Genomic DNA, 26,566 nt, shown 5'->3' with positions numbered 1-26,566 from the left:
CACCATATGACGAGTTGCTACTTAACTTTGACATGATTCCGACTCAGAAAATAAACTTACTGCATAATTGCATAAAGGTAATAGTTGAGCGTATAATCTAAACAATGAATAATACAAATTTCAAAAAAGCCTCGGAAAGAAATCTAAAGGTCACATTTCAGGCGACGAATGGAGACTGGGTGTTTGGAATGCTAGGGGGGTAAATGATCTCAAGGTAAAAGAATTGCGTGAAACTATGGACGTGAGGAAACTAGATATTTTATGTGTGCCTGAAACAAAGAAAAAGGGATGCGAAACCAAAGACATAAAAAACGGCGTGTTGAAAGGCGGATTTGAAACATGGTCAGGAGTAGATAATTAATGACATGTTACGCAAGGAGTAGGTAAGATTTCGAATAAAAGAGCGAAGACGCATCTCGGAGATCATGATTTCCTATCTCCCAGACTGCTGTGGGCTACAATAGAAGTAGGAATCAGAAGACTATTTATCATAGAATTCTACGCGCCAGTTGATAGTGATCCCAGAAAAGTGAAATACGCCTTCTGGGACACTTTAAATGACACAATGAATATTTGCGAACTTGGGAAAAGAATAATTCTACTAGGAGACATGAACGATTGATATGCATATAAAATAGGGATACAGAAAGAGTACTAGGTAATTTTGGGGATCCAAGAACAAACTATGACGAAAATAAATTAGTTGGTCTATGCTTAGAAAAGGGTCTGTATATTACAAATACATGATTTAGGCATAAAATGATCCACATGCACACCTGGTCTAAAGGAAATAGCCGCAGTATAATTAACTTTATTGTTGCGAATGAAATTTTAAGATAGTTAGTCAAAGATACAAGGGTCATCAGGGGTCCTGAATGCAATACTGATCATTACGTTCGGATCTCAAAAATTAACTTAGGTCGGGGATGGAGAAAAAAGAGAACCAAGAAAACAAATGTGAATTAACATTGAGAACCTACGGAAACCGGATGTGTACATAGATTTCCAAAATAAAATAATCGAAAGCATAAATAGGGCAACATGGGAGGACCATATAAAAATAAAGATATAAAGGGCACCTATAAAAAGTTACGGGATATCCTTGTTAGATGTACGATCGAAGTGTGTGGTACGGCAGTTGTAGGAAGAATGTCTGGTGATGCGCGGTGGAATGATGAAATTCAGGCTGCCCAAAAAACAAAGAGAGAAGCGTACAGGAGAACTCTGAACATCGCAGGTCTTAGCAATGAGGAAAGAAATAGATGTAGAAATGATTGTAGGCACGAAACCAGGATACTCAAACGATTAGTTAAGGAACGTGAAGATACAATTAGAGCAGAAGAAAAGATAAAAATACAAAACGACTTTGAAGGAAGCAAGAAACTGCTTTATAAAAATATGAAAGGAAACAAAAGTACAGAATTTGTCAACATGAGAAATAGTAGGGGGGAAATGGTATATGATGCAGACGGAATACTAGACGCTTTCAGAGACTATTGTAGGAGACAATTCTGAGATGAAGCTATAGGACACCACAACTGCGATGTTGAACACGATGCAATTGAAAACTCAATTGAGAAAGTCTGTGTCACTGAGGTTAGAAATATAATTAAGAACTTAAAAAACGGTAAGGCTGCCGGGGTAGACGGTATTAACGCTGAAATGCTTAAACACGGTGGCGCGTGCATACCACATAGACTGTGCGAATTGATAAATTTACGTTTCGAGATGGGAGATATTTAGACGATTGGAAAAAAGCGCTTATCGTACGAATATACAAAAGAAAGGGAGATAAAAGCGACTGCAATAATTACAGAGGAATTAGCTTATTAAGTAGCGTAAGTAAAATATACTCAAAAATAGTTATTCTTAGGATAATGAAAATAACAGAAGCAAAGATTTGGGAAGTCCAAAGTGGGTTTATGCCAGGAAGGTCATGTACGGATCAAATATTTAGCTGAAGGCAAATAGCAGACAAAAGTTTGAGAGTAGGAAAAAAGTTTTCTGTGCATTTGTTGACGTAGAAAAAGCTTTTGACAAGGTAGATAGAAGTTAACTTTAGGGAGTCCTGAAAGAGTATGGAGTCAATAGATCTTCATGGTTATTTATATTATTTATGGACAAGTGTTTAAGAATGGCTCTTTTCGACGAAGAGGGTGTGGATCTCGAAACAGTAAGGGTGCATGGGTTAGCGTTCGCAGATGATAAGTTTCTTATAGCAGAGTCAATCGAATGTTGAATAAACTAGATGCAAGCATGAAGAGCATGGGCCTCAAAATTAACGCAAATAAAACAAAAACTATGGTGTTCGAAGGAAAGAGTGAGAAAACACTATGCAATATTCTATTAAATGATGAGAGAATTGAACAAGTTGATAAGTTCGTATATCTTGGTAGCTTATTTACTAGAGACGGAAAGGTAGATGCGGAATTAGATAGACGAATAAATGAAGGTAAGAAGGTTATTGGTAGAGCAGGTCCCCTTATCGGAAGTAAAAATATATCAAATAAAGCTAAAATGGCAATACATAATTCCATATTTGTACCGACAGTACTATACGGTAGCGAGACATGGACCTATCAAGAAAAAGATAAGAGTAAAATTAACGCAATTGAGATTCATGCGCATAATATGCGGGAAAACTCTGATGAACAAAGTAAGTAACGAGATAATTCTAAAAGAATGTGGTGCAGAAGAGACGCTAGTAGACACATGGGAAAGAAATCGGTTAAGATGGTTCGGACATGTTGAGAGAATGCCAAATGAACGACTAACGAAACAAGTGTATCAAGGTAAAGTAAATGGCAGCGTGCCCAGAGGTAGACCGCGGAAAGAATGGTTAGAAAGTTTGAATAAGACCCTAGTTAGAAGATACATATGAAGTCGCAGAAACACGAGAGCCTGCATGAAAAAATGCATGGACATAAAAAAAGCTAGAGAAGTATGTCAGGACAGGAGAGTATGACGGCAAATAGTTAATAAAAAGAGTATCAGTAGAGTGAATGACGCCTGAAACGAACGACCTTGGCCACTAATTTATTTACATAAATAATACGAGAATTCTGGATCAATCTGAAAATTCTCTATCCCTTTCACACATTACTCCTTTCCCCACCGAGTGAGTCACGCCTACCCCGAAAGGGAAATGGCTTAATGGTATAAATATAAGTATATTATTATTTGCGACATTATGTAAATATAAAATACACAAATTTTTAACAGGAATATCAATAAAATACTTTTTAAATAGATAATTTAAATCGATTACAATTTTTCTTCGCGTGATATTTTGTTTTTCCCCTTGTAGACTATTTTACAACGTTTTACAATGACAGGAAATGTAAATTTTTATAAACATTCAAAATTTTTAACGACGGAACTCAGAAATTTGACCGTGAATGTTGACAATTTCTTGATAATAAAATTTTTTAACTTTCGTGTAAGGTTTGGTTTCGAGGTTTTTGTCATTTGCTTTTTATATTGTGTATTATGTATTATATTATTTAAAATTTATTATTGATCATTAAAACATTTCAAACAATTATGCATTTAATATCAGTATGTTTTTTGCCGTCATTAATTTATAGTTTTATTATAATCTCTATTTGAAAATGTTTACTGTACATTTATCACGATTTGAGATTCATATACACATCCATTTCTTAATGAAATCGGAAAAAGTAATTAAGTTATAAACAAAGTTTAACAATTTTATTATTGCCAATTAACGCCCGGCCAGCTACAGTCTGAGCATTCGATCATCAGATTTGCCAGATCAGAGCCCAGTCAGTCCTCGACTGGGGTTTTGACATAAATTCTGCCTAGTGAGTCTTCGACCAGCGACAGCTAGGCTCTTAAAAAACCAACATAGCCCGGCCAGTCCCCGACCAGAAACCTTGTTGTCCTTAAGCTGACCCGGGCTATTTGCACACAGGTACGTGCAGTTTGAAATTAAGATATTGAAATAATTGGGATATTTAATTCATAAAGTGTAACGAATATCCTCTTGGCAATCAACATTTTTGAGTTCTTGATAACCTATCGTCACTACTACTCAATTTTCTATCTTTATGTAAACAGTAAACAGTACAAATCTTAAGATATAAGATTCTTTTGTTCTTTAAAATTACTTCAATATAATTTAAATAATTAGGTGATGTTTGGTTTTGAATTCAGATTCATGGAGTTTTGCATATAGAATATTGACTTTAATTCACATCTCAGAATCTTCTGAAATGTCCATTAGGCCCATGCAGGTTTGTAAACTGAACATTCTAAGTTTTCTTTTATACTGTATTTCAGGAAAATATGAGGATGTATATTTTGAAATATTCAGAATTAACATTTTTATTTCAAAAAACAATTAAAAGTATGTATACTCTGTTCCCTGAGAGAAGATCCTCTATACTCCGTTCATCGAGAGAATGTAATTCCGAAAAGACGAAATTTAGTTCTCTGCACGTAGGCCAGTCAACGAAGGATTTTAAATGGAAATAATTTATAACAATGAACTTAGTTGTCAGGAAGCTTCCTTAGGGGGTCTTGAAACACCTCCCAAAATTCAGTAAATTTGGGGGGGGCTCGAGCCGCCATCTTCCAATATGGCGGATGATTTCATGTTTTTAGATTTTCCTTGGAAACGGCTGTTTTTAGAGCAAAAATAGTTATATAATAAAACACTTTAAATTTTCTTCTAAATAAAAAAGGTTATATAAAATATTGCCATAAAGTGAATAGTTTGCCCGAAAAATTGAAAAGATGGAACATTTTTGGAAGTTCATTATTCTTGCATTTATGAGCGATTTCCTCAGTGAAAACGAGTGCAGTTTATTGTTTCGAGCTTGGCTGAAGGTAAGCTACCGTGCAATATCGATAATTTCGTTGTAGCTATATTATTTATTTAATACTGAAAATTATTTTGATCATTTTCAAAGCTTAATTTGAAGAAGTTGCTTTCATTTCTCGAAGTAGGGACTTTGTCATTTACGTTTCCTTATGTCTTAACAACGAATCTGCAAATTTTCGAAATTTTAAATTAATTTTTGATATTAAAACCCGCCTTTTGTTGAAGCTGTGTCAAAACTCTCGGAAAATCCGAGTTGAGCCTGGGGCGTGAAGTAATAACGATGTATTTACTGCAGGACCACTTTCTTCTTCAAACGGTGGAAAACATAATGCACCCATCTTAAATAATCTCAACTCCTTCCATATGTCTGGGACCCTTCGAACTGCATTTCCCAGAGCATGAAGCGACCACGGTCATGTGGCCACAGGCGACTATCGGCGTCCCTCTTCCACCAAAGCAAATACGCGAGGGCAAGCGAGAGAATAACGGGCTTGTTAGTACAGTCAAGCACAGTCGTTTCTATTTTTGTAAGAGAACCTTTCTTCTCCCGCTAACATTTCACATCTATTAAACGCGTTTTTTGTATCAGAAAAAAATCATATCATACTGATTTTTGCATGAAGCATTCCAAAGGTGCTCCAATGATCTTACAAAATTCAGTAATGATCGGATTCAAATTAAGCTTACAACCCTGCTCTCAATTGAATTTCAACCTTTTATTCGACACGCCTCGAAAATACTTCTGGCTTCACATCTATTGTTTTTTGTATAGAAAGTCGTTTGTAAAATAATAATTTCGAAGATAATCTAACAAGAACAGAAAATTATTAACATTCCATGAAATAATTCAGATTAATACTTCAAAGGGAAGATAATAAAATAACCATTTTTGTATCTCCATTCTTCTCCCGCTAACATTTCACGTCTATCAAACACGTTTTTTGTATCAGAAAAAAATTATATCATTACTGATTTTTGCACGAAGCATTCCAAAGGTGCTGCAATGATCATATTAAAATTCAGTAATGATCGGATTAAAAGTAAGCTTATAATCAAGCTTTACAGTTTACAAATAAATCATATGAATTTTCAACTACTATCGGCGAGAAAACTATAGGCATCTGCCTTTGAAGCTTAACAACTCAGTCAAAAAAAGTGCTAGCGCAACAAAAAAACAGTCATTTGAAAGCTGAAAGTGTTCTACATTAATGAGCTTAAAGACGTTTATGTAAAAAAATTTTGTGCTTAGCAGACTGAAAAATGTAAAATAAAGTAAGGATTTTTGGGTACATTTGAGAACAGTCAAGTTTAGAGCATTATTTCTTATACAAGGGGCGATGGAAAAAATTGAAAAAATTCATGAGTATGAGGAAAACTGTTGTGAACCAGTTGCAGTTGAGAAATTTGAAAAATAATAAGAATTGTTGCTTAAAAGCACAAAAATGTGCAACTATATTATCTTCAGTTCTAACACAGATATTAAAGCGATTCAAACTGCAAACTGTAATTAATAGGCTCTGCATTTATTTTCAATCACCCGGAAGGATGTGTTAGTTTTCTTTTTTGAGAAAATCGCGATATTTTTAGACATTTTTGTTGTTGTTGGAAAACAAGTGACAGAAAGCAGGGTGGGGGGGCCGTTTTTTTACTGCCGACCGCTGGTCTCTTTCTTTGACCCGTGGCCAGGTGCCATCCAAGCATTCAGAACTAGGGGCCGAAGAATGGCACCAGCGGTCGGCAGTAAAACAAAAAAGGGCCCCCTCTGCAAAAGTCGACAATTTATTTTAAATTAGGCTGTGGCTATTTGCACCGAAATTTCGGTTCGACTAGCCAAATTTTGTTGGTACAAACTTCGTTTAAATTATATAAAATCATTTCAAGTTTTCAATTAATTTTCAATCTTTTCAAAACTTCCAAACACCTATTAAAATTACTCAAATTTCGTCTAGAAATAATAAGGGTCCAATTGCTATTTAAACATCTGAATTGAAACATTTCACTGAGACACTAAACCTTTCTTTTTAAAAAACAATCAAAATAGTAACGTTCAAAGCTCAAAAGATATTCGAAATTTTAAGGATTTAAGTTTTCCCAGGTGAAACAATTCAATTTCAAATTGTTTATTTTTAAATATTCGGTTTTGATGTATTCGGCTTGAATGAACCGTCAAATATTGATAAATATAAATTAATTATTATTGCTTGTAGTAAAAAAATTTTAAAAAGCATGAATTAATATTTTACACTGAGCCAATATTTTTAATTTAGTGAAAGCGTTTAGTTACAAAGTACATTTTTCCGAAGTAATTTTTTAATTAAAAATAGTAAATATATAGTAATAGTATTAATAGTAATAATAATAAGCTTAATTTTAATAGATCATTACTGAATTTTAATACGATTATTAGAGCGCCTTTGGAATGCTTCATGCAAAAATCAGTAATTATATGATTTTTTTCTGATACAAAAAATGCGTTTCATAGACGTGAAATGTTAGTGGGAGAAGAATGGAGATACAAAAATGGTTATTTTATTTTCTTCTCCTTGAAGTATTAATCTGAATTATTTTATGGAATGTTAATAATTTTCTGTTCTTGTTAGATTAGCTTCGAAATTATTATTTTACAAATGACTTTCTATATAAACAACAATAGATGTGAAGCCAGAAGTATTTTCGAGGCGTGTCGAATAAAAGGTTGAAATTCAATTCAGAGCAAGGTTGTAAGCTTAATTTGAATACGGTCATTACTGAATTTTGTAAGATCATTGGGGCACCTTTGGAAAGCTTCATGCAAAAATCAGTATGATATGATTTTTTTCTGATACAAAAAACGCATTTAATAGACGTGAAATGTTAGCGGGAGAAGAAAGGTTCTCTTACGAAAATAGAAACGACTGTGCTTGACTGTACTAACAAGCCCGTTAATCTCTCGCTTGCCCTCGCGTATTTTCTTTGGTGGAAGAGGGACGCCGGTAGTCGCCTGTGGCCACATGACCGTGGTCGCTTCATGCCCTGGGAAATGCAGTTCGAAGGGTCCCAGGCATATGGAAGGAGTTAAGATTATTTAAAAAGGGTGTATTATGTTTTCTACCGTTTGAAGAAAAAAGTGGGCCTGCAGTAAATACATCGTTATTACTTCCCCCCCTAGACTCAACTCGGATTTTCCGAGAGTTTTGACACAGGTTCAAAAAAAGGCCCTACCGCTCCCCAGAAAGAGCGAAAAAGTTTGGAAATCGCTGTTCTAGCTAGAGCAGCGATTCCCAAACTTTTTTTGCAGTTTTTAGGGAGAGGAGGGCCGCCACCCTACCATTTTTTAATTAGTTAAAAATTAGCTTTTTAAAAATTAGTTTAATTAGTTGAATCAGTTTCCCAATCTGATTTTAAGCAAATGAAAAGAAAGTTGATGAAAATCGGAAAATATCTTTAATGCCAGTTGACAGTTCTTGTAATTTTGCATGTACTTAAAGATATGCTTAGTTACTCGAAATGTTAACCTATTTTCATCAACTTTTTTTTCATTTTCTTAAAATTACATCAGGAAAATGATTCAGATAATTAGAAATGAATTGAGCCATGTCTTTAGGATTTTATTTATTGAAACAGCCTTAAATCTCATGACCGAGCTGGCTTTCCCCCTAGGGGGCTGCCCGGTCCAGGGTGGCTTCCCCCGACCGCGGTCGGGCCGCCGACCGTTGACACTAGTTTGGGAATCGCTGAGCTTGAGCAGCGATTCCCAAACTTTTTTCGCTCTTTCTGGGGAGCGGTAGGGCCACCACCCTCAATTTTTTTTTATAATACTTAAACCCAAGGGGGGCACTTGAGAGCCTGTGATTCGGGCATGTGCTGGCTTGTCGCGCTCAACCTTCCCATTATAAGAAAATTAGAGCCGAAGAGGAAGAATGGAAAATTTAGTGAAATATTCATTAACGAATTTTAATAGGCAGCGTCAGATTTTCTGAACTATGACGAGAACATTAGAAAAAGATAGACAAAAATCGGTTAATAACTTCAAAAGTTATTGCACTTTTCTTACGCTGTAAAGTAGTCCAGCAATGTATTTTTTTGGACAAATTTAGTGAAAATATTAACCGATTTTTAAGAACTTTTTTCCATATTTCTAAAATTATATCACGAAATTGATTCAGCTCATTTAAATTTAATTGTATCATACCTTCATAACTTCAGTTATTGTAACAGGTCTCAATCTCAGAAGAATGAAAGGCATTCATGCTACAATTCTACAATACAAGCGTAAGGTAAAATTGCAACCATGGTATTGGAATGACTAAATTGCAATACATGTATTGTAAGTGTTGTAGGTCATAAAGTTATCGTCCAGCATTCCAATACATGTATTAGAGCATTTGAAAGACGAAAATTGTAGACAGGAAATTACCAACAGTCAAAATTACTTAAAATGATGAGTCAACGATCCGGGTGCACCGTGTCGAGCACCAGGTAGTTTAATACTTATTCAACGAGAACTTTACAAAAATTTAAATTTCGTGAATAATGAAAACAGTTCCAAATAGTTAGTCGACAACCCAGGTGCACCAGCTCGCGCCCCAGGTATCGTAGCACGTATTCTACGAGAACTTTTTTAAAATTTAGATCGTTACAACAGCCAAAAGAACTAAAAATTGTGAGTCGACGATCCAGGTGCACGAAGTCGAGCACCACGTAATTTAATACGTATACGACGGGAATTTTTTCAAAATTTAGAGTGTTCAAACAGACAAAATTACTAAAAATTGTGAGCCGACGATACGGGTACATTAGATCGAGCACCAGATAGTACAATACGTATTCTAAGAGTACTTCAAACAATTTAAAGTTTGTGAATAATCAATAAAAATCCAAAAGGTTAGTCGACGACCCGGGTGCACCAGCTCGAGCCTCGGGTCGACTCTAATTTTTAGTAAATTTGGCTATTGAAATGATCTAAATTTTGAAAAAGTTCTTGTAGAATACGTGCTAAACTACCCGAGGAGCGACCTGGTGCACCCGATTCGTCGACTGACCATTTAGAATTGTTTTCGTTTTTGACCAAATTTAAATTTTTAAACGGGTTCTCGTAGCATACGTATTACACTACCTGGTGCTTGATCTAGTACACCCGGATCGTTGACTCACAATTTTTAGTAATTTTAGCTGTTGAAACAATCTAAATGTTGAAAAAGTTCTCATAGAATATGCACTAAGATACCTGGGGAGCGACCTGGTGCTCCCGGGTCGTCATATCACCATTTGGAATTGTTTTCATAATTAACGAAATTAAAATTTTTTTAAGTTCTCGTAGAAAACGTTTTAAACTACCCTGTGTTCGACTTGGAGCAGCCGGATCGTCGACACATAATTTTTAGTAATTTTGGCTGTTGAAACAATCTAAATTTTGAAAAAGTTCTCGTAGAATACGTGCTAAGATACCTGGGGCGCGACCTGGTGCACCCGAGTCGTCGACTGAGCATTTGGAACTGTTTCCATTATTCACAAAATTTAATTTTTTTAAAAGTCTTCGGAGAATACGTATTAAACTATCTGGTGCTCGATCTGGTGCAAACTTTTTTCACGCGTGCAGACATTTGTTTGCTAGGAACAAGTATTCTCAGAAATGATTTAAATCTGTTGTTCTAATTTTTCTCTTTAACAGGCGTCAAGATATCCAGCTACTAGACTTGTATTATAAAATTCCAAAACATGTAGTGGAAGTTTCCAACAAAAATTTTTAACAGTGTAGGTCAAAAAAATAGTCCCATGCTCACAGCAGGGACCCTGCCTTGGAGCCTACCGGGCTACCCGGCCCAGGGTGGCATCACCCTACCGCCGGGTAGCCACCCTACCCAAGATAGCGCTTTGGGAATCGCTGAGCTAGAGGATCTTCTCTCAGGGAACAGAGTATACACTCCCAGTCAATGAGTGTTGCCCACCCTGAGCGAAATTGGTCGGAATAAAAAGTTGTATGTCTCTGTCAAAAATTCATGCCAATGGCTTTGTCAAAAGACCTTGTACTCGTAGATTTAAAAAAAAAATCAAAATTAAATTGATGCGTATTTGTATTATTATTAAAATGAACCCCAGATGACGTTTTTTATTGAGCCCTTTTTTCCAAAAAAGTTTCCTAACTTTAAAACGGCTCAATAAAAAAGTGTATACAGAAAAATCTAAAGGCAAGGTTAAAAATTGGTAATTATCTTCGATTCATGTATAGCTTATCTGGTAAGGTTAATTTTTTTTAGCAGTAAATCTTTCACCTGGAATCGATGTAAACTTTATCTTTCCTTTTTTCTGTATCATCTTGGACTCATTTCAAGGAAAATATAAATACACATCTATTCCATTTTGAAATCTTCAAATGTACAAGTTCCTTTAAAAATAACCCACATTTTTTTGGGAGCAAAAAAAAATTGGAAAAACTTCATTGTTTTTTTTTTAGCATAAAAAACTCAATTTTCAATTTTCGTGGAAAAAGCAATTAAAAGATTTTGAAAGGTATTCCAGCGAACTTTAAAACCGCGTTTGATTATTTTTTATTTCATGAATTTTTGACAGAGATATAAAACTGTTTATTTCGACCAATTTTGCTCGGGGTGGGTAATAGTCGTTGGCCAGGTGTGTATGTATTAGCGTCTGCATGAAAATGGGCCTTATGGTCTGTATGAAGTTACGTATAGGGATATTAAGCTGGATAAAGTCCCGCAATTATAGGCACAAAATGAACCCTCTTAAGTTGAAAAACTAGTCACGGAGGCAGTCTTAAAGTTATCACTTTGAAAAACAGTTTTTCGAGAAAAAATTCGTTAAACTTGGCGAGTGTCATAAGCACACAAGCATGTATTTTTTTCTTTGAACATAAAATATATCTACTTTGGTATACTACTTGGATATGAGTACAGTGAAATCCCTGAATAGCCCTCCCTTCTATAGCCCTTCCGAGAATTGACGCTACGCCGCGGGTAGGTGTAACAGCTGCGCGGGTTGCGCGGGGTCTGCGGCTGTCAATCAGGCGAGCACTCAGTCATGAACAAACAAAAGCGGAGCGGGCTAGAATGAGTTAGTTCCCATCTACCATCAGCCCCAAAATCGGCGCTATAGAATACTTTCACTTTATATCCTCAATTAATTTACGATAGGTTCAAAAACGCAGATTACTCCTTAACGAAAACCGCCTATAAGGGCCCTTTTCATGCGCACGCCCAAATCAAGAAATAATCGTATATATACTAAGATTTACTACAGTTTAAAGAAAATCGAACAGAATTGATTTTTCTTATCGAATTTAAAAACATTTTTAATTGTAACCTGAAGGTAACACTAACGATTGAAAAATAATTTCAGTCTGGATTTAAATGAAAATTCAGATAAAATTGGGAATAACATATTCTGAACTCCCTGATTCGGGGCTTGTATTAAAAAGGTTTCGTTGTCAATAATTAACCTTCAGACACCTTTTTAATTTAACTTGCAGGCACAATTTATTTTTAAATTACCTTAAAAACAATTAATGTTCACTGTTTAATAGTTTACAAAGCTATAATATTTTTTCATTGTTTTCATAAAAGGGAAATGTATAGGAACCTTTTTGGATACTTCATTGCATTTAAACTGCGAATTTTTATGTTTATAGGTTCATTAGGACCTCCAAAAATGTCTTTTTTGTGTATTGAATTTCGGGCTTATTTTTAAACAAATTTAAATTTTTTTGCGAATGAAAGCTTGAACAGAGATCATCCATATTAATTGAGGCTTTTTATTGAGGGCGCCTGCCTTGACTGCTAAAATTATACTTTGTATGATATTATACATATTACAAATTAAATCATTACTAGTCTTATTTCTCTTCTATCGTGTAATATATTAAATTCTTATAAATTCGTATAAATTCTTTGAGATTTCGTGAAATATTTTTTAAATCTTAAACTCGTTTCAAATCTTCAAATATTATGAAAACTACTTTTAATCCTTTAAAATCATTACTTCTTTATAAATATATTATTTGAAAATCTCTAGATTCTTTTTAAATATGATGCGATCCCTTCGAATCCCTTCAAATGATCGAAATCCCATTAAAACCTTCTGAAAGGTTGAAAATCCATCGAAGTGTTTGACTTTTTCTCCTGAAATCATGTACAATCTAGTTAAACTCCTTAAAGTCCCTTGAGATCCTAAAAAATCCGTTGAAAAATTCAGACGCTCTCTGATAACTGTACCATATCTTCAAACTCCTGAAATGTTTTAAAAATTATTTGAAACTCCTCGTAAACATTTATAAACATTTCAAATGCACTAAAACTGTACTTGTTATTTAAAATTGTTTAAATCTCTTGAAATCTCATAAAATTTCTAAAAAACTTTGAAAATCTCATTATATTCCGCAAAATTTTTGTATATTCAAAAAAATGTCTGGTTAAATTAAGCAGAATATAGGTTAAATATGACATTACTATTTCTTCTGGTTAGAGTAACAAGAATTCTGGTCAAATTAACTAGAAATTCTGATTAAAACAATCAGAATTCTGATTACCTTATCCAGAAAAAATATTAAGGGTATATTTAAAAACAGAATTCTGCTTGATCTAACCAGACATTTTTTTGGTGTAATTTTTTTAAAGACTTTATATAGTTGTACTGCTTTGAAGGGCCTTAAAATTCCTGAAAATCTGTTCAGATCCCTTCAAATCGTTGAAAGTCTTTTAATTCCTTTAAAATCCGTCGAAATCTATTGAATCTTCATTTACAGTACAAAACTTACAAAAAATCCTTAAAATGAGAGGCACACAATTTTTAAAATCATCTTTAGGTAACTAATGCACGTTTACATACTTGATTCGAAATCTAGAACCTACTTTGAAGCCGTAACTCCTACCTTACTATGCGTTAGAAGCTCTAAAGTAGTTTCTTAATAAGCAGCGATTTCAATGTAATTTAGACCCTAGTTTGACGCTAAAAGTTTCGGAAATCGGCCTTTCTTCCACGTTTAGCATCAAAGTAGGGTCTGTATTTGAGACAAATTAGACCCTGTTTTAAAGTTCAAACTGACTACTGTAGGACTTGTGGCATCAAAGCAGGTTGTCTATAACCTCACACCAATATGGATGAATAAAAATAAGATTTGTTATTTATCAAAAAAAAAGTAATAATAATTTCCTGTGATATATGTATCAAGGATATTCGAAATTACTTTTTAGACATATTATTAATATATTTTTTTGATCATGACACTAAAGCATAGTGCACTGAAAAATCCGCAAGTACTAAGAAACGAACCCTAGATCGCACCCACGCACTGAGTATTTACCAAACGCCTATAGGCCAGGTCTAAAATCGCCGCAAATAGCTCGTTGCGACATCGCAACACGCGGCGATCCGATGCGGCATTGCAATGCAAGGAATAACCGTCTACAGTGGTCGCGAGTAGCGCTGTTGCGGCAGCCAATCAGCCAAAATCTTTTTAAATCCGAAATAATTAATTGAATAATTAATTTTTTTAACTTTTTGTGTCGCTAAATATTTGAAACGATTTTTGAAGAGTTGAATAAATAAATTGAGTATAATGTCAAACTTTCTGATTTCAATAAAAATATCTTTTTATCACTTTATTAAACAAAGATTTGAAAAAATTCGTTCATCGTCATAATTAGTCCAATTATACTAAAAAATACAAATATTTAGTTCAAGATTCAAACTAATATTCATCAGGAAATAAGTTTATATTAACAATAACAGTACTGTTTTTATTCCCAACTGTCACGTCGTCTTAAAATTCAAGATAAGTAGTCCATTATTTTTCATACATTTGGCTGTTCTTATTCTCCAATAAATATGATAAAACATTCAAACAGTAAACAGTTTCTCACCAAAAGAAATGATTTTTCCTCCTGAATCAAATCGTAGACAAAGTTGTACTGTTCCTTGGAAAAAAATTATTTTCTCCTTGAAATCATGTTGCAAATAAATTAACCGTAACACTCTAATAAAAATTTTATAACAATCAGTAAATTTAATTATAATTATTAAATATATATTTCAATATATTTCTGAAATTTTTTTATTTCATTCATATTATTTGTACTTAGTGATAGAAAATATGTTATTTTTATAATTTGTTGTGATTCTCAATCACCTACATGACTGTTGAATACACACACTTTCATTAATTATTGATACAAATATTTATAATGACTTATTAATCAACAATATTTAGTAATTTTCCATGATGAATATCATTCTTATACAAATTTTCAGCATTTTCTGTTAAAAGAAAATATTTTTGTTAATTGAGTGAGCATTCAGTCATTAAGATGACCAATGAGTTCAATTAACCTGAGTAAAAAATAATGTTTACTTTATTTTTATGAAATTTAAACATTGTAGGCTCAAAAGATTGAATGTAGGGTCAATATTAGAGGGGATGTTGAACAGCGTCAAAGTAGGGTCCTGAGTTACAAAATGTAGGCTTTAAATATTGAAAGTAGCTTCAGAAAGGAGTTACAGCCTCAGAGTAGGCTCCAATGTTTCATTCTCTAGGAGTTAAAAGTTTAAATAAGGGGCTATAAGTTTAAATAGCGTCAAAGCAGGTTCTGATAAGGAGCTGCTACTTCAAAGTGGGGTCTAAATTTCGACTCGGGTAAGCGGAATTGTTTAAGGGTTCTCGTTGGATCGCCGAAGTTAATCAGCGTTTGGCTCGGTTTGGCTCGGATAGGGGCCACATGGGTGTACTTATCAGATTTTGAGCTACCTTCACCCTCAAAGTAATAATAATAATAATTACAAGTAGATTAAATAGATGGAAAATAGTGATGTTATTCGTCTGAGTGAATAATTATTTATAAATATAGTTACATGTAAAATATGATATACTTCCGACCAGATAAAAGACCAAAATGATGTTGAGAAAAGATCCTTTATTCAATTTTCATTGTCGGCGTTTCGAGAGTCAATTGCTCTCCTCATCCGGAAAAACATAAATCCAATGTCAAAATGGATTACTTTTACTTCTTATTTTGTCATATGATTCGTTTTGTATTTAATATTTTAAACTTTCCTCTAATTGTACAGTGTTTATATTTATTACAGAACTAATTCGAGATGAAATCAAGTTTGTAAGAACATGATTTAATCATCAAAAACACTGACTTCTTCTTTGATAAATATAAGGTCTTATATTTTGACAATGAATTTATGTTTTTCCTGGTAAGGAGAGTAATTGACTCTCGAAATGTCGAAAATGAAAATTGAATAAAGGATCTTCTCAACATCATTTTGATCTTTGAGGAATTATAGTGTCTTCAAAATGTTAATAGCTCATGGGTACCCTAATGCAGATACTTCTTCATATATTTAGATTTTTGTAAAGTAGTTTTTGGGCTATGAATATTTTCAAATTAAATAATATTTAATAATACTAACAGAATTTTAGCAGTACCCAATCCTCCAGGGATTATTAAAATTGCTGCAGAAGAGGTACTGCACTCAGACAGAGGTTTTATTGAGGATCGTTCTAATCTCGCCGCTTCCCTTAGAGCATTCTATTTTCATCAGATACTTCTTTGGTAAAGTGATCAACTACTTTACAAATGTCAACTTCTGGAGCGTGAAATTCGGGCATAAACCCCTTTTCGGCTACAATAAATCGCTACGGAGATAGCTTCGGACATTTCTGTTCCATCTAGAGCACCACATCCGCAGAGAATCTGGATATAAAGAGCAAAAACTGAGACATTAGGGTAATTATCTTTCCGCATTATGGAGGAAAGTATGGAAAAAAGTGATTGTAGCATAGCAGATCAAGAAAGGAAAGCTATATTCGATAAAACACATAAAGATTGCCCGTTAACGAGGCAATGATTACGAAGCTAATGTACGATAATAAAAATAATGAGTATCCGCACCAATAACCGCTGCAATAAACACAAAAAGCAATTGCTTGTCTTGCATTGCATAATATTGTCTCAAGAGTAATTAAGTTTGTATTGTAATTAAAATGGGCTGAAAGCCGTGCAGTAATTCAATCATACTATTTTATAATACAAAAGTTAATTTAACACGTGCTACCAACTTGTCTATGCAGTCATTCTAATCACAATAAAAGTTGTTTTTTTCTTTATTGGACAAAGTCAAATTCAAATGAATCCGCATACGATAAAGATTATACTTAAAAAGGAAGTGCGATTAGATTATGAGTAAATGAAATACATAGTACCAATTAAATTAAAAAATAAATCCTTATTGTACCACTGCTACTGGTTTGAAACACAATAATTTTTTTTTTAGTAAATACTTTCATGTGAAGGTTATTAGATGAAAAAAGGCAAAGTTTTAATATGTCTGAGAGGAAGAAAGGTTGAAAATTTAGTTTTCAACATTATTAACTATGTATTTATCCATAAAGAAATACATCAAATAATTTATTGTTGTGAGTAATTTTTAATCCTGAAAAATAAATATGAATGGTGAGACCATCGACATAGAAATGGGCCGATAACGATGTGGGAGAACGGAGATGCGATCTAGAAAACGATAAAAAGTGAGATGTAGACTTGTTTCTTTCTAGATAAAGCTGATTGGTCGAGAGAAGCACAGGACCATGCTTTCTTTGCGAATTCCCTAACAATGTGACAATTATTGTAAGTTTCAGAATTTATTTGATGTATTTAATTTATTCGATTTTCAACAAAATAATTAAATTTTAAACCAAATAATGAATATTTAAAAAAAAATGAAAAGTAAGACAAAAATTTAAAAGTAGAATTTTCAATCGCAAATAATGAACTTTCATAATCGAAAGCTAGAGTGAACAATCAGCAATCACCAATTCCAAAATAAAAAATTAATATTTTTTGGTGAGTTCATAAGTGAACTAAAAAATCATTTTTAATTTATCCTTAGTAATTTTCTTCCTTCTCCTTCTCTTTCAATAATTCTATCATATTATGTGATTTTGTCCAAAACTGTACCACAGACAAAAATTAAAAAAAAAAGTTTTTATATCATAAAAGTTTTCATACAAAATCAATATGTTGAAAACAAATTTTTTAAATACAATTATTTTCCCTGTGTTATTTGAAAAATACCCTTCTGATATGAGATGCAATCTGAAACTGGCATATTCTACGAGTTTTACAGTAATCCACCCGACGCTACGAATTTTTAACGAGAGGTCATAGCCGTAAACTCGACAAAGTCGCACCAAATGAATTTGTACCTAAGTGTCAAATATCGACAAAATTGTGTAAGTTTTCTTTCCTCAATTTGAAAAACCAGTTAATAAATTCCGGAAAATGAATTTCTTAATTTCATTTCTGCTAAATCGAAGCTCTCAAGACTTACTTTTATGTTCCCAAGTCGGCATGAACTTTTGTCTCTAGACGAACCTTTTACGACTCAAAAATAAGATTAAAATCAACGAATGAAAAATTTGTACCTACTAAATTAGTTATTTTCAATTAAAAATTCAGAATCTGTGGGTCTGAACTAGTGTAATTCTAAAAATTTTTCTTTCAAACAAATTAAAATTGTAACTTTATATAAGGATCTCCTAAGCCGTTAGAAATACGTAAAACAAACAACATTTTCGGTATCGTCGACAAAGAAGCTCAATACAAACGAAAATCCGTGAATAAATTCACTAGATATATATATAGTATAAAAATATGCAAACTTATTTAATCATTAATAAAGGTTAGCTTCGATGACACACGGAGAAAAATACTGGCGTGATTTGGAAGAACACCGTTAACTGCAAATCGGATAAGTCACCTGAAAACAGGTAACGGTAGGCGGCTCAAGGGACCTATCCGAAATGCAGTTAACGGTGTTCTTCCAAATCACGGCAGAATGGATGTTTAAATGTAGATGTTCAAAGGATAAGACTGAAATACATTCATATGTTAAAACCGTCTGAGTGCATGCGCATCGCGCATTAGAATTTCACAGCTGCATTTGACGGCTAAATATTTTCAATATTACAATGATGGAATATTACAATTTTGGAATATTTCCAACGAATCAAAATTAGCTATACTTAAATAAAATTAGATAACGATTTCTTTCTGTTTAAAGAAGGGAACAATGATCTTAAGTTTCAGGTTTATTTGTTTCACACATTTCACAAAATGCTTATAAATTTAAAATAAAATTAAAGTTTAAGTAACTTAAAATGAAAGGAATTTAAAATTTAGATTAAAGATTATTCGTGCTACGATTACTTACCCCTGTTTTTATTTTGAATTAAAAATATTGAACATAACCTCAACTTGACTGAATGTATCATCTGATCGAAATTTCTTACCCTTTATCTGATTTTCTTTCGTGTACGAACATTAAAGTTTAATTTCAAATTCACAAACCTCGGATATTTCAATTGAACATTTTGGATGTTAGAGAGTAACATCTCACTTTTTAAGATCTATATATGCTAACTTTGAACATCTAAATTGTTTTCCTATAGTTAAACATAAAATATGTTAACATTGCATATCTAGATGTTACGCTTGAACATCCATTTTTCTCCGTGCAGTCAAAATGACCTTTTAAATAGAACAGGTGTAATAATAAGACATGCTGAAGTCGAACTTTCCGACTTCAGCATGTCTTGATTGAGGGAAATTCAAGTCGAAACCAAGTCGAAGAATTTTTATTCGGGATTGTTCAAATGTGGTAAATATTATTTAAAATATAATCATTATTCATTAACAATAGAAATTTGAGACGAAATTACTAACATAACATGACTCAATATTATTTCAGATGGTGAATAATGACTGAATAATAATCTGAAGAATCTTATTCTTTTTTTATAATATAAAATTTAAAATTTTGCTTAAAACACTAAATTAACAAAACAACGAATTGTTATAAATTGTAAATATTCTGTGAAATTTCCTGATTTTTTTCAAATAACCGATTTCTGGCGAAAAAGATTAATATAACCTTAAATTGTTTCAAAATTGTAAATGTTTTTTTATGAAACTCCTTTGAAGTAATTACTTTGTTAATTGAAAATACCAATCCAAACATTCTTAATCTTGTTCAAATTATAATTTTTCGTTTAAAATAGTCATTTTCGATGTCGAATTTCAATTTAACCTAAAATTGTTCAAAAATTATTAATCTTCTGTAAAATGTAATTATCTTTTAATAAAAATTTCAATTTTTGACTACGACCAACAATTATATCCGAAATTGCCCAAGTTTCTAAATTTTATTATTTTAAACAAACATAATTGGATTGAAATTTATTGATTCTTTGTTTAAAAAGTACAAGTTTTAGGTGCAACACACCAACATAACCTAAAGTTGTTGCAAAATTTCAAATATCTATTGAATTATAATAATTTTTTAGTGAAAATACCAATAATTTTTTAACGGAAAATACAAAGATAATAGAAAATTATTGTTCAGCATTGTGAATATTTTACGAAATATAATGTTTTTTGTTTAAAATAAACGATTCATCGTGAAAAAATGTTAATGGGACCTAACACTGATTAAAAATTGCAACTATTATTTGAACTTTAATCATTTTTGTTTTAAAATAACAATTTTTGCTGCAAAACGCTAACATAACCTAAAATTGTTAAAATTTGTGAACCTGTTTTTAAATCTGTTATTTATATCAACAATAGCAATTCTGGACGAAAAAGTTATATATTCCAAAGTTGTGAAAATATTTTTAATTTTTTTCGAAGATACACTTATCCAATTCCTACCTTACCGACATTTTTTGTGTGGATCATCTAATTCCACGCGAGATAAGATATCAAACTGAAAGGATGACATTTTTAATATACTTTAGCATCCATCAGATGTGAATGTAAAAAAAATTATTTTAATAATAAAAACCTAAAAATATGTAAATTATGAATACTGATAAAAATAGATCATAGGGGCCATTCACAAAATACGTGATAGATTTTTCAAGAACTTCTAACCCCCCCCCCCCCCCCCCCCCCCCTTGCGTGATACCTTCTCCATTGGTCTTAAACATGGAGAATGATAGTTCGGCAGACCCCCACCCTCCCCTAAACGTATCACGTATTTTGTGAATGACCCCATAATGCCAAAAATTATTTCTAATAAGGATCAAAGTAATTACTAAATATGAAAAATATGTATATCCCATTAGCAATATTGTTTTTAGATAAGTACCAGGATGACATTTCAAAAAATATATATTATACCAAATATCATGCGTATATACTATATGTAAAGTTGTTTATAAAAACAGGAAAAATTGCAAAGTATAAATATTGAATATAATAATATAATAATGAATACTGCCCAAGGTTGATTCTAAGCCAATATATTTTTTAGAAATGTTTTTTTTATATTAACATTTTGGTTGAAAGAAACTCGTGTGTAGCGAATGGACTGGTACAAAACATTTAATATATTTGCAATAATTTATTAGTAAATCTAAAAGATTTAATTTAGCCACCTAAAAGTTCACTTAAAAAAACCACAAATTTTTCTCAATTCGCATAAGTTTTTCTATGATTTTTATTATTAAAATCGACTATTTGTAGATTCAATATGCAAAATTTCAAATTCGATTGATGTATTAAACAAATTTAAATAATGAAAAACCAATCTGTTTTCAGATGCATTTTAACTATTTTAAATGCAGATAACTAACTTTTAAATGATAAGGTAGATATCGTTTTTACAATACTGAACGACCTTACGAGTAATTGAAATTACCGTTTGTCGATAAGGTAGTTCACACCTATTTCTATCGACAACGATATCAAAATTGATGTATCTACAAGTAAGGTACCATTTACTTTCACGAGAGGCCAGAGGCTCCCATTGCTGGGATGGATACCTCGCTACCTCTCTCAGTAAGAGCGGAATCTGTATAATATACTTTCTCGACCATTGTCGGTAACTTAAACTTCTGTAAAAGGAAGTTATTTGTTGCTTCCTCGCTTGAATAATCTCATAAACTAGTAAAATGAGATGGCAGTGGTATGAGAGTCGTAAGTCGTAAGGAAGGTTCAGGGCGTCTCTAACGCTTAAGTAAACATAGGCATGGTAGCTTCGACCTTCTTTATGGATCGTATAACCTTTATTGTGCACTAGAAGCAATTTTTGCGCAGGCTATGAATACGAAACACATAATTCAAGGGTGGTTGCGAGATTTCAGAGTTTAAGCCAAGGGTAGAATCAATTCACAAAAAAACTCGTAGGTTTCATTGAAATTTAAAACAGTACAAATAGTTTATAAAAAATTCATGATGAAGAGTCTCTGTAGATTGAACGACGCTTGAAACGAAAGACCTTTGACACTAATGGGCCTGAATGGAGAACATCACATAATTACTTTGTGAAGCTCTGCGCCTGGAGTGCTTGCTACAACGATTGATCAGCAATCCGGGTCAGTGAAGAGTTACAGAACAAACGTGTTATTTAAATGCACAACACAGAAAATCCAGATTAATATCTTTTTAATTTCAAATTTAAATTTCTGCCTGGCACTTTATCAAAAAGTTTCATTGTATGTTTTATTTTTAGTATTTTTTTCTAAATCATTTGGCTAGCTTTACTTTCACAAATCCACATAGTTGTACTTGACAGATTTTTTGTATCATTTGTCACTGAAATATGTTCTTTTTCAAAGGGAATCAGGTGACATGTATCTTACCGATATGAAGAAAAAAATGGATAACATTCTGAGTATTTAAATTTTAAATTCTGAAAACGCTCATTTTGAAAAAATGGTCCAATTTTTTGCTAAAAATGTGATCTTTTGTAAGCAATGAATCAGCTACTTTCTGATTCTGATGGAATTTCTATACCATTTTCAAAATCAACTCGAAAATTAAAAAATCTAAATTAGTAAAAGGGCGGCTATTTGTCTGAACAAATTTAAAGTTAATTTATTCTAATCCCGAAGTTTTTTCTTTTATTTTCGGCTATATTTGTTGTATTGTGAAGAACGAATTCCTTGATAGAATGTCTTCACGTAGTATTGCCGTTGAACGAGGCCTCGACATTTTTAAGGCAAGATAAGACAGATTTTTTGTCTTAATTATGAAATTCATGGTTTTTGCTAGAACGCCAGATAAAAATCCAGAACAAAAATTATTCCCCTAAGAAAAACGTAAAAAAAGGCTGTTAACATGCTTATCTATCTTGCATTATTTTTCACTTTTCTATGAAAATATGTTTATGCATACTTTAGCAAGGGATTTGAAAATCCTTTAAGATTTTTTTCCCTGAAAATAAAGTTGCATGGCGTAAAAAACAACCAAAAAGTACCTAATTTAAATATTTTAACAACGTGTTGGTGAACTCCGAAATTTTTGTTTCTTTAAACAAAAGAACTGTTTTTTGCTTAGATATACATAAAAAGTTGATTGAATCCAATAAATTTTGGTTGCTTCAACCCGATAGCACTTTTTTTAATCCACCAAATACGTCATCTACCAAAATACTTGGTTATAATAACTGTTAAATTTATTTATGCCAACGAAATATTTCGTTGTACAAATAATAGCCATATTCTATGGTCAGTTATATCTGTTAGAAAAATGAAAAATAGCGATTTTTTAAAAAATACCGATACCAAAGGGAAAAGTTTCACGTAAAAGTTGTTGAAACTATAGAATTATGTTCTTCTTTGTTTTGTATGCCATCACAAAATTTTGAAAAATAAGGCGAGATAAAAAATCTTGTCAAGAAATATTTTTCCTTCACTTCGTAGATTGCTGAGGGGAGAACAAGGGACGAAATGCATGCGATTCAGTTCATTTTTGCCGTATTTTGCTAATATCTTCGTAAAATCTAATTTTTTCTGTATAATTGTATTCGAAAAATGGTTTTTATTTTTTAATTACTATTTAATGAAATAATAAAATGATAATAATAATTAATAATTACAAAGATATTACAGAAATAAAGTTTTGTTCCATGCATTTCATCCATTGTTTTCCCCTTAGCTTTTAACGAATTGAAATTAGCTGATGTTTGAAGTGAAAATACCTAATTGAATTGTTGATTGGATTTTTAAATTTAAATTGAAAAACGAAAGGCTGGATCGCTTCACTAAACTTAACCGACATCTTATTTTCTATAAGATTTTATAGAAATATGCTTTGTTCTCTTGGATGAGAAATGTGTTATTGTTCAATAATAGTAAAAAAATTTAAATTTTCAGTGTAATATATGCAACTGATTTTATCAATTTTTTATCAGAATTTCGTAGTAACATATTCTCGATAAATATTGCAAAAATGTTTAATGTCAATAGGTATCGCCATTTATTCGCGGAGAAAAATAGATGTTAGCACAGACTATCTAGATATTAATTGGTAATATCTTAGCGATTTAACTATGGGACAGAAATCTAGATACTAAAGTAGAGTATACGTAGATATTAAAAAGAAGATTTTAACTGACAATATCCAAGATATTAAAGGGCAGAATCTAAGATATTAAATAAATATTTTTTAATTGTACAGAAATTACGTGTAAAGCATACGATTATCTATAAAATGCAAAAGAATGTCAATATCGTAGTCCTCTGTTTTTAAAATCCGAATCTTCAAGCTTTCGCCTTTTTTCACAATAATGCAATTTTTGTGTTGAACAGATAATACACTGTTTAAGGCTAATATGAAAGATGGCTGTCGCTGAATCTTCATTTTCTTGAGAAAATTATGACATATCTAAAAACATTTATTCGATTTTCCACCAAAACTCATGGTGCAATAGATATCCGAAAATCCACAATAACACGACGAAAGCTCGAGAAACAGACCAAGAGGGGTCAAAATCTTATGTCGCCACGCCACACGTGAGCGACCTTGCTCCATTAAAATTTCGCGTTTTAATATCTTAGATATTAACTGTTAAATCACACATTTTAAACTTTTAATGTCAACGGATTTTGCCATTTAATATTTTGTATGTTGAATAGAAGATATTATGTCGTAATATCTATATATTATGGTTAAATATCAAAGTTTTAATATCTGCTTTTCAATATCTATTTTTCTCCGTGTATCATTTGAGAATTTTCCACTTATTACAGCACATAAGTGATTAAGAGTTTACACACTATTTGATATATCTAAAATACAAGCAAACAGTATCGAGAATCTTTTGATACTGACTTCTCCTTAAATTGTAGTACCAATCAAAAATTTGTTGTTTTCGTGAGTTTTGTTTGCTGTACTTTGAAAGTTTCTAAGAAATTAACATAAAATCAGCGCTAAATTTAATTTTAAATGATTATTCATTTAGCTGACAATTTTATTTTTTTAATCGGTTGAGAATTGTATCGATAAACTTTAAAAGGTCCAAAGTCCTTTTGTCGCGAGTGATTCGTTGCCGCGAATCTGGATTCGTAAATATAGTTATCTCCGCTCAATTTAAAAATAATTCGTGTCTGAAGAACATTTGCTTCTTCTGAAGGTTGAAATATATTCAACATGAAAATTTAGATCTCTGCGGTATAACTTATGAAAAAATCTCACTTGGATCTAATTATCAGTCGAAGACTAGGGCGCCCAAGAGTGTGATACTAGGCACCGTCACCTCCTTTCAATCCCTTCGACGAAGTAACGAGAAACGCTCGCATAATCTTATGTAAATCCAACCTTACACCCTTATGCTCGCACGCCCTTAACACAGGAGAGAGCAGCCAGGACTTGGCTTTCTGCGCAGGGGGGTTAGTTCTCGGGTTACGTGAGTAGACGGGGGCTTATATGAATGTTAAAATAAGTTTGAAATTGTCGCGGACAAGTTCAGTCCTGTGGGACCAGACCCGAACGAGTAATTCCGCAACAGCGGCAGTTTCGGCCTTTCGGCAAGTTTCGAGCCAACGCCTCCGATTTGAGCATCACATTCTCGATGATTTCATTCGCCTTGATTATTCCAAAACATTATTCAGAATCATTGGTTTTTGTATTAAACGCATTTAGCTCAAGATTAAATGTAAAGTTACTCACAAATTATTTGAGACTGGCAGTTGAAGAATATATGATTCATTGCGTTCGATTTTGGTTGAATTGCGCGTGATCATGAGTACACTTTTAATTCTGAACCAGAAACAAGTTACTTCTGAATAATTCCACTGTAATTCCTATGGATTCCATATCATTCTGAATGCGGTTTTCATTCCTTCTAAATCAACACTCTGTCAAAAGTCGTTTCCAGGGATGCCCCGTCATAATTGATTCGCTAAAATTCAGATTGATCCCGCCTTGAAAAAAAGAATTACCTGTACCAAGTGAATTTGACTTGAATAAAGCATGTGAAAGGCTTTATTAATTTCAAAGAAATATTCAAGGCAAATAAATACATATGCATTTTAAAAGGTCCAAAATAATTTCTATTAGCCAAACAAATATTCATAAGATTAAGTTAACATTGGTAGATTAAAAAATACGATATATTAGTCGCCGGGAAAAATTTTAATGAACCAAATAAATATTAACTGTACACAAAAATACACATCTTAAGCCAAATGAATGACTCATTGTTCCAAATGAATGTGCCATGAATGCGGGAAGAGAAAATGTGAATTGATGGAAAATATATGAAAAATAAATGAAAATAAATGATGCAAAAACTGTCATAATTGAAAAAAGTGCGCATCCCATAAGACAAACAATATTGTTAATTAAAATTTTATTGATCCAGTCTCGATTTTACCAAAAAAATACTTGATAAGCAACTTTAATTCATTTTCTTTTTTGTAGCTTGTGTCGTTCATAT

General features: G+C 32.4%; 1 pseudogene; it reads right to left on the bottom strand.

The window, feature by feature from the left end:
- Positions 1-16,785, bottom strand: part of LOC117175488 — a 21,311-nt pseudogene extending 4,526 nt beyond the window's left edge.
- Positions 16,786-26,566: the final 9,781 nt, after the last annotated feature.

Source organism: Belonocnema kinseyi, chromosome 6, assembly GCF_010883055.1.
Source record: "Belonocnema kinseyi isolate 2016_QV_RU_SX_M_011 chromosome 6, B_treatae_v1, whole genome shotgun sequence".
Lineage (NCBI taxonomy): Eukaryota > Metazoa > Arthropoda > Insecta > Hymenoptera > Cynipidae > Belonocnema > Belonocnema kinseyi.
Note: the sequence above shows the minus strand (reverse complement) of the source record. Positions and strands in the feature narration are given on the sequence as shown.